General features: G+C 47.1%; 1 long non-coding RNA gene across 1 annotated transcript; it reads right to left on the bottom strand.

Annotated features, from left to right (window-relative positions):
• Nucleotides 1-4,452: 4,452 nt before the first annotated feature.
• Nucleotides 4,453-8,901, bottom strand: LOC126948858 (uncharacterized). Its single transcript, XR_007723554.1, has 3 exons — nt 8,763-8,901; nt 5,688-5,805; nt 4,453-4,915 (listed from the first exon to the last, which is right to left on the bottom strand). It is a non-coding gene; the product is annotated as an uncharacterized LOC126948858 (long non-coding RNA).
• Between the last annotated feature and the right edge of the window lie 422 nt (nt 8,902-9,323).

The following is a 9,323-nucleotide window of genomic DNA, read 5'->3' as shown; positions in this document are numbered from 1 at the left end:
AGAGCTTTTGTCTCCACTGTTCCCTCCACCTGTGCACCTTTCCCTAGGTCTCCTCATGATTGACTCCTTCTGGTTTCAGCTCTGAGACAAGTCTTTTTTTTTTTCTTTTTTTTTAGACAGGGTCTGGCTCTGTCACCGAGGCTGGAGTGCAGTGGCAAAACCTTGGCTCATTGCAACCTCTGCCTTCAGGGCTCAAGTGATCCTCCTATCTCAGCCTCCTGAGTAGCTGGGATTACAGGCACACACTACCATGCCCAGCTAATTTTTGTAATTTTTGTAGAGACAGTGCCTCACCATGTTGCCCAGGCTGGTCTCCAACTTCTGGGCTCAAGGAATCCACACACCTCAGCCTCCCAAAGTTCTGGTATTACAGGCGTAAGCCACTGCACCAGCCTTCTCCATCTTCCCTCCAGCTAAATTCCCCCCATCTTGGTCCCAAGTCCTGCAGTTGCTTCACAGAGCTTACCATCATCTGAAATTTCCTTCTTTGATTATTTCTTTAACTGTTTCAAATCTAACTTTCCCCATCAGCATGTTGTCTCTGTAACGGCACAAGAAAATCTTTAGATTCAAATGACAATGAAAATACTATATATTAAAACTTGGAGGAAGCAGCTAAAATGGTCCTTAAGAAGAAGGTTATAGTTTTACATGCATATTGAAAAGAAGACTGAGACTTACTGAGATAAATGTCAAAGTTACAAAGTTGGTAAAAGAACAACAGAAACAATCTAAAGAATGTAAAAGTCATGAAAAAACTAAAATAAGAACCAAAATTAAAGAAAAAAAAATACATGATATTGAAGATGGCCAAAAGTTGATTTCTTTAAAAAGGTACTACAGAATGATGTAGTTGGCTTTAAGAAACATCTAGAAAATATTGTTGAACAAAATTGGCTTGGGCCAGACATGGTGGCTCACGCCTGTAACCCCAGCACTTTGGGAGGGCGAGGTGGGCAGATCACTTGAGATCAAGAGCTCAAAACCAGCCTAGCCAACATAGTGAAACCCCATTTCTACTGAAAATACAAAAATTAGCCAGATGTGGTAGTGTGCACCTGTAATCCCAGCTACTCAGGAGGCTGAGGTGGTAGAATTGCTTGAACCCGGGTGGTAGAAGTTGCAGTGAGCTGAGATCATGCCACTGCATTCCACCAGCCTGTGTAACAGAGTGAGTTAGTAACAGTTAAAGAAATTGAATCATCCATGTATGGTGGCTCACACCTGTAATCCCAGCACTTTGGGAGGCCAAGGTGGGTGGATCACTTGAGGTCAGGAGTTCAAGACCAGCCTGGCCAACAAGGCAAAACCCTATCTCTACTAAAAATACAAAAATTAGCCAGGCATGGTGGCAGGCCCCTGTAATCCCAGATACTTGGGAGGCTGAGGCAAGAGAATCGCTTGAACCCAGGAAGCAGAGGTTGCAGTGAGCCGAGATCACGCCACTACACTCCAGCCTGAGCGACAAGAGAAAAACTGCATCTCAAAAAAAAAAAAAAAAGAAAAAGAAATTGAATCATGAGTTACTATCAGAACAGCAGTTTTATAGGTGAGTTCTATTAAACTTTAGAGGAATTCATCAGTTTGGTTTCAGGCAGAGTCTTCTAGATAATAGCAAATGAGGGAAAAATTCCCACTTCATTTTATAATAAAATAACTTATACTGAAATTAAACAAGGACAATGAAAGAAAAGTAAATTACAGGCCAATTCACTCATGACATAGATGCAAAAAAAAAAAAAAAAAAAAAAAAAAAAAGCCCTAAGCAGGACTCCAAAATCCCACAGCCAGGACCTGGTGGCACAGAAATTCTTTTTAGTCACATTCCACTGACACCTCCTCTCTGTGAGTCTGGCCTGGGACAGCACAGCTAATGGGCTCCACCCTGAAATGGCCACGGGCTCTCTTTCCTCTGGAGCCAGAGCCAGGCCAGAGTCAGTGGAAAGTTTCAGTGGCAGTTTTTCCAGGGATCTCCCAACCAGGCTCAGCCAGGGGAACACTGGAGAGAGACTGATTTCCCCTAGTGACGGATGCTGGTCCAGTCCAGCCCACTGGCACTTCCCAGGGACAGCAGGCTGCAGGCAGTTGTGGCACCTGCAGGAGCCAGAGCCAGAAGTCTGTCTGAGGCAGATGTAACATATAGACCTTGGACAGGCCATAAGGGTTGGACTTCCACCTTCTGCCTCCTGCCTGTCAGTCTCCACCATCCCAGGGCAAAGACTTGGCAGCTGTGGGAAGCTGAGCACTTGGGAGGGTTGAGCCTCCCCAAGACTCACCTCTCCCAGGGAGATATGGCCCTAGGGTACCCAATCCTAGAGAGGGGAATATGAGGGAAGGCTTCCTGGAGGAGATGCCATCTAAGCAGAGTCCTGAAGGAAGGAGCCAGGCAAAGAGGAGGGCAACAGTGTTCTCGGTAGAAAGATCTGATTGTACAAAGGCCAGAGGAGAGAAGCTTTGCTGGCACTCAGGGCACTGAGAGCAACTTGGTCAGGCCAGAACAGCAGGCAGGGGCTAGGCAGGGCAGGAAGAGGGGTGAGTGCTGTAAGAGAGAGGACACAGGGGCCAGAGGTTGGTGGAGTCTGGGAAACCAGACCAAGGACCTTGGCATGGGAGGGCTGAGGTCAGCTCGCTGGAGTCAGCTCTAGCACAGCATGAGAAGCCTGGGCAGTGAAGTCAGACAACCCGCAGTTTGACTCCTGCTCCCCATCTCACTAGCTCTGTAACCTTGGCCACCTCCTCGATCTCTCAGCCTCAGTTTCCTCATCTATAAAATAGATCAGTAATAGAATCTACTGAGCACAGTCCTTGACACATAGTGTGAGCTCAACAAATGGCTGCTATTTTATCTGACAAAACAGGCAGTTGGCTCCCTTGGGCTGGATTTCAGGGCAGAGTCACGGCTGGCGATATGGAGCTGCCAACCATCAGCAGTACAGGTCCTTCCAGAGAGGCGGTAACTGAAGCCCCAGTGGAGGAGGTAATGGGGAGGACAGCGGTAGAAACTGTTCCCTGAGCGCCGTCAATTCCTGCAGCATGGGAGTGGAGAGTCAACTAGAGTTGCTTGCCAGGAGGGAAAAGACCCACAGGGCTGCTGGTACAATAAAAATAAATGTGACTCCAAACTGTGCATAAAGATAACTGATAACAGGCAGGTGGGGGATGATAGGTGATTGGATTTTTTTCCTCTTTGTTTTCTGATACTTCCCACAATACTTTATTTTTATTATTTTAAGAGGTGAACTTAGTGCTGCCATTTTCCGAACTTTTCTCATTTCTTTATTTCTCAAACAATACATTATTATTGTAGAAAAATCAGCAAGTATACCACTGTGACACTGTGGCGTGAGTCTGTGCAGATTTTCACCCCTCCACCTGGTTACATGGGTCCTTTTTTTTTTTTACAAGGTCTCTCTCTGTCTCTCTGTCACCCAGGCTGGAGTGCAGTGGTGTGACCACAGCTCACTTCAGCCTCGACCTCCCTGGCTCAAGTGAGCCTCCCATCTCAGCCTCCCAAGTAGCTGGCACTATAGGTATGTGCCACCAGGCCCGGCTAATTTTTGTATTTTTTGTAGAGATGAGTTATCACGATGTTGCCTAGGCTCGTCTCTAACTCCTAGGCTCAAGTGATCTGCCCCCCTTAACCTCCCAAAGTGCCAGGATTAGAGGTGTGAGCCGCTGCGCCCAGTCCAAGACATTTTTCATGGGTGCATAGCATTCCACTGATAAAAACATGCCACAGTTTTTTAGACCAATCCCTGATTTTTGTATATTTAGGTTGTTTTCATTCCTTCATATCTTAGTAGATATATGTTGGTGCACATCCTTTATTCTTTCTTTGGTGTAGATTTTGCGTTTAGGTTCATGGGTGAGTTTCTATGAAGTTGGATGCAAAGCTATGTGTATGCGAGGACATGTAGACTTTCCAAAGAGAGAGAGAATATGGCCTTGTCAGATCCTTAAGGAAGCTGGTTTCCCAGAGTTAAGAACCTGCTGCTACGAAGGGAAAAAAAAAAAAAAAAAAAAAAAAAACACGCAATCTGCAGGCTGACTCATCTCCTCTCTGTCTTCATTCTCACACAGAGCAGTTTGGCAACAAACAATTTCATTTCAAAAAATAATTTACCATTTAGTTAGTAATTACTATGTGCAGAGCTCTATCCAAATACTTTACGTGCACCATCCTACAACAACCCCATGAAGTCGGCACTATTGTTATACCCGTTTTATGGAGGAGAAACAGCTCAGAGAAGTCAGGTACCTTGTGAAGGCTACACAGTAGGTCAATGGGGAACCCAGGAATCAGATCCAAGCAGCTGTCTCAGAGCTCTCTGAGCCTCCCACTTTCACAGGCATCAATGCCCAGTGCAGTGGGTGGGGTTCCCAGAACCCAGGAAGCAATCCCTGAAGCAGCATTTCCCCAGCTGCTCTCAACCAAGTTGTCAAGGCTCTCTGGGCTGAGTTTCCATCAGGGACCTGCCCATAAACAGATGCTGCAGAACATCAACAGTACCTGCCTGATTGGAGGAGCCATCCAGGTTGGGCAAACATCACACTGGCTGGGCTCATCCTGCTGAAGCCACACCTGTGACACCCCCACCTGCTCATAATGACACCCTCTCTGGGAATACAGGGCCAGTTGTCAAGATTCTGCTGATCTTAGACTGGGAGTGGGGAGTGAAGGGGATGGAGCTGATGTTGGGGGCCCCTGGGCAGGGCCTCCTTGCACATTGGGGCTTGTATTAGTTCATTCTCATGATGCTATGAAGAAATACCCATGACTGGGAAATTTATAAAGAAAAGAGGTTTAATTGACTCACGGTTCCATATGGCTGGGGAGGCCTCAGAAAACTTACAGTCATGGCAGAAGGCGAAGGGAAGGAAAGGCACTTTCTTCACAGGGCGACAGGAAGAAGTGCTGAGCAAAGGGAGAAAAGTCCCTAATAAAACCCTCAGATCTCGTGAGAACTCACTCACTATCATGAGAACAGCATGGGGTAACCGCCCGCATGATCCAATCACCTCCCACCAGGTCCCTTCCCACGTGGATTACGGGAACTACAATTCAAAATGAGATTCGGGTGGGGACACAGCCAAATCACATCAGGGCTTATGTCTGCAGCAGCGCAGCCCAGAGGCAGCATTATCTGGCATGAAGCAGCCAACTCCAAATGCCGGAAGAGCGGCCAGAGTTTCCTTGAGGTTAACCAGCCGCTGCTTCACCCATCCACTCAGGTGGAAAAGGGTGGCCCCTGGAAATTTGAGAATTCCTCTGGGAATATCAGTGATAAAGCTTTTAACAGATGGATTTATTGAGCACTTACTATACACCACCTATGCAAGCAGCTTCAGTTATCTCATTTATCTTCTCATCAACACTTTTGTTATCCCCATTTCTCAGATGCGAAACTTAGGCATGGAGAAGTTAAGGGGGAGAAAGAGCTAGGAAGTGTCAGGGTAGAGATTTATGCCAAGGCAGAGTCCACAGCCTTCTCTCTCTATCCCTCAGCAAATTCAGGGTACTAAGGATAAAGTTCCAAATTTGGACTCTACCACTGACAGCGAGCTTCCCAGGGGCAGGGACTTCGTCATCCCACAGGCTGAGCCTCATGGATGGGCGTAAGTGGTCCTGCATGAGACAAATCTGGGATGCCACTTGCCAGCTGTGTGGCCTCGGGAGAATTACTTACCATCTCTGAGCTTCAGTTTCCTCATCTATGAAAGGCAGCTAGTAACTCCTATTTAGTCTGGTGGTTGTACGCAGGTAATGAGATGACTCAGCGTGATGCCTGGCCTGTGGTGCCATATCTGGTAGACAGAAGTGGTTGTCATTGGTGCTGTTGTCATTTCTATCTTGCACGTGATTCAGCTGCTGTCTCCTCAGGTCCATTAAAAATGAGCCTCTAGAAGGGAATGGCCTCACACGGCCTATCTGCAACTAGTAATGATCATGATGTGCTGGCCATCTTGTCAGTAATGTGCACTTCCTGCACACTGTATGCCAAGTGCCATTCTAAGCACTTTACATATTAACCAGCCAAGAAATAACCCCAGGAGAGAACAGCTGCCTCCTGCCCCAACCCTCTAGGGAGGAGACGGGTCAAGAAGCCATTCCTAGGCCAACCCATGTGTACAAGACCTGCTGTAGGAAGAGGTCACTGATGGTCTCACTGGGGGATTCTGGGCCCCAACTTTGGTCCCATATCCATGTCGGGAACCCAAAAAATGACTTTCCCTCTTCCACAACCCCCTAGGTGGCTCTAAGGGCTCAGTGAAGTCATTGCCAGAGGGCTTGAAAAACAGAAAGAGGCTGTGGGAGATGTTGGGGGAAACCTTCCTCCATGCCACCCCAGGGCCTAGGGCAGTGCTCACAGTGTTTACTGACTGACTAATATTTGTTGGCTGTAAGTGATGGTTCTGTTTTTAGAGCACAGCAGCTCAAGCACTAAGCTGTACCAGCCATTTTTTCATATATGTATAAGAAGAAGACTAGAAAAATAAATACTAATTATCTTAATTGAGGAAGGGGCAATGGGGTGAGGAGGGGAGATATCATGGTCACTTTTGTATTTTTTTTCCACTTTCTACATTGCCTGCAATGAGCAAGTATTAATTTTATGGTCAGGAGAAAACAAACGTTTCTGTAAGTTTGTGACTTACCTCATTTTACAGAAAAAGAAATGAAAGCCCAGACACGTTATGCCATTTGCCCAAGACCACGCAGCGAGAAGAGAGTGGCTGGGATGGACCTATGCCTGCCGATTCTTCACCTGCATCTGCTGGGAACCGCGTCCCTCAGCACTGGGGCCATTTCCAGCTCCTGAGTCATGGGGCCTCATTGTCCCTTTCCCATGACCAGGCCCTGAAAATGCTCCCACCCCAATCCTGCCAGCTCCCCCAACTCCTGAGAGAGTCCCCTCTGAGAGCCACGGGTCCCTGCAGATCTCAGGAAGGTGACCAGGGGGAAGGGATGCATGCAAAGCCCCATTCCAGCTCGCCAACTCACTGCTTATTCATTAATAAAAGAATGCCCAGGCTATTTTGGGCACCTGTAATTTTCTACTTGAATAACCAGGAAAGTGGCTGCCTGCCCGCTTCTCTGCCCTGCTCATGGCGCCAGAACAGGGGAAATGCGATCTCGCCTGGCGTAATGGGATCTGGGCCAGGTCTCACTGCTGATTTCCTTGCCTTTGCCTCATTCCAGAAAGCCCAGGTGTCCCCCACGCCACCTCCAAGGGGGTCTGGGGAGGGAGAATCCAGGCCAGGTTTGGATGTTGTGGACTAGGTGGTTCCTTCCAGTTCCAGAAGGCAAATCCCAGCTCTGCCACTTGCCAGCCTTGGGACTTTGGGCAAGTGACTTAGCGTCTCTGAGCCCCAGCTTCTTTATCTGTAAAATAGGGATAACTATGCCACCTTGCAGGTTTGGTCCAGGGGAGTTGCCTGGCTCTTAGGATAATTGTTGCTGTTGCTGTTATTGTTATTCTATAGATAAGGAAGGAGTTGTTCTGGGAAAAGATCTAGCCTAGGAGGCTTGGGCTCTCTCATTTGGCTCTATTGCTGACTAGCTATGGGACCTTAGACAAGTCTATTTCCTTCTTGTTTTAAGCAAAATTGTTCTTTATGCTTATCAAGGTAATTCATGATCATTATTGAAAATTTAGAAAAATGAATGAAGAAAATTAAAAATCAGGGTAACTCTTAACTGCTATTTATTGAGCACCTACTCTGTGCCAGGCCCCATGTTAGGTGCTTTCTATTTATTATCTGTAATTCTCCCAAGTCTGCACCCATTTGTAGATGGGAAAACTGGAGCTCAGTGTGACTCATAACTGGTAAGTGTAGCAGAAATCAAACCCAAGTCTTTCATTCTTCAAAGTCTGTTGGTTTGGTTTTCTATTGCTGCATAACAAGTGACCACAAAATCAGTGACTGAAAACCACACATATGTATCACAGTTTCCCTTGGCAGGAGTCTGGGCACTGATTGCCCAGGTCCTCTTCTCAGACTCTCACAGGCTGCAGTCAAGGCATGAGTTGAGGCTCAACTGAGGAAGAGTTCACTTCCATGCTCATTCAGGTTGTTGGCAGAATTTATTTCCTTGCAGTTGTAAAACAGAAGACCCCAGAGGTTTGCTGCTTGCTTGTTGGAGGCTGCCCTCAGGTCCTTAGAGGCCACCCAGTTTCTTGAGGCAGTCCACAGCTTCTTGCCATAGGGGCACCTTACCTAGCTGCTAACTTCACTGAGCCAGTAAGGAGAATCTCTTGTTAGTGCATGCTAGCAGGACAGAGTCACATGTACATGCACACATATACACACATACATGCACATATACAAATCCATCTAGCATGATCATGAGAGTGACACACCCTCACCTTTGCCATATTCTATTGTTAAATTAGCTCCCACCCACCCTCCACTCTGGAGAGGTAGAGGACCACACCAAAGTGTCAGCACAGGGGGTAAGAGTTATGGAGGCCCCCTAGGGGTCTGTCTCCCATACCCACACTCTTCCCACCACAGCCAGTTCCCCTTTACCCACCAACATCCTCAGCCTCACCCTCCAGGAGAAAACTCCACTTTCGGTTGGCAACTGCAAAGTTAGCTCCTTCTTACAAACATCGTAGCATAAACTGGACCAAGGAAAGGGAGCCTCATGGAACAGTGGCTCAAGACATTTGACCCCCAACCCTTGGTACCATGCTGTGTAAAAACCAGAGAGGGAATAGAAATGGACAGGACATAGTGCCCAATCTCAGAAAACTTACCAGGAGTCTGGAAAGGTGCCACAGTCAAGTGCTCTTTTGGTTGCAGGAGCCCTGGGTTAAGGGGGAAGAAAAGACAATTTTTTGGCTCTTATACATGAAAGTCTAGGAGTAATGACATCAAGCAAGGCTGGATCCTGGGTCTTAAATGAAGTCTTCAGAACCTAGTCCCTCTCCCATGGCTCCACTTTTCTCTAGTTGACCTCATTTCTGGGCCAGCCCCGCTTCATGGAAACTCCCAGCAGTTGCAAGATTATCTCATTCTTAAACTAGAAGAGTGTGAAGGCCGGAGGGAGAAATAGGTATTGGGGGTGGGGGTTGGTTTGTTGACAAGAAGTCACGAGAAAGTAAATTGAGAGTAGACTGAAATGTAGAAGGGCTGGAATTCAGATAGAAAAGTTTAGCCTGTACTTTGTGGTCCAACGTTTTCCAGTGTGTTCCACAAGACTTTAATATGTGTTAGTTGAGCCAAGAGTTTCAAGTCCAACAGACTGGATTAAGCCCACTTAAAGAGGTTTCTGTCCTGCAGGGCCTCTTGTGTTCACACGTCCAGATGTGATTCTC

This window comes from Macaca thibetana, chromosome 2 (assembly GCF_024542745.1).
Source record: "Macaca thibetana thibetana isolate TM-01 chromosome 2, ASM2454274v1, whole genome shotgun sequence".
NCBI classification, from domain to species: Eukaryota; Metazoa; Chordata; class Mammalia; order Primates; family Cercopithecidae; genus Macaca; species Macaca thibetana.
This window is presented reverse-complemented; position numbering and strand designations above follow the sequence as displayed.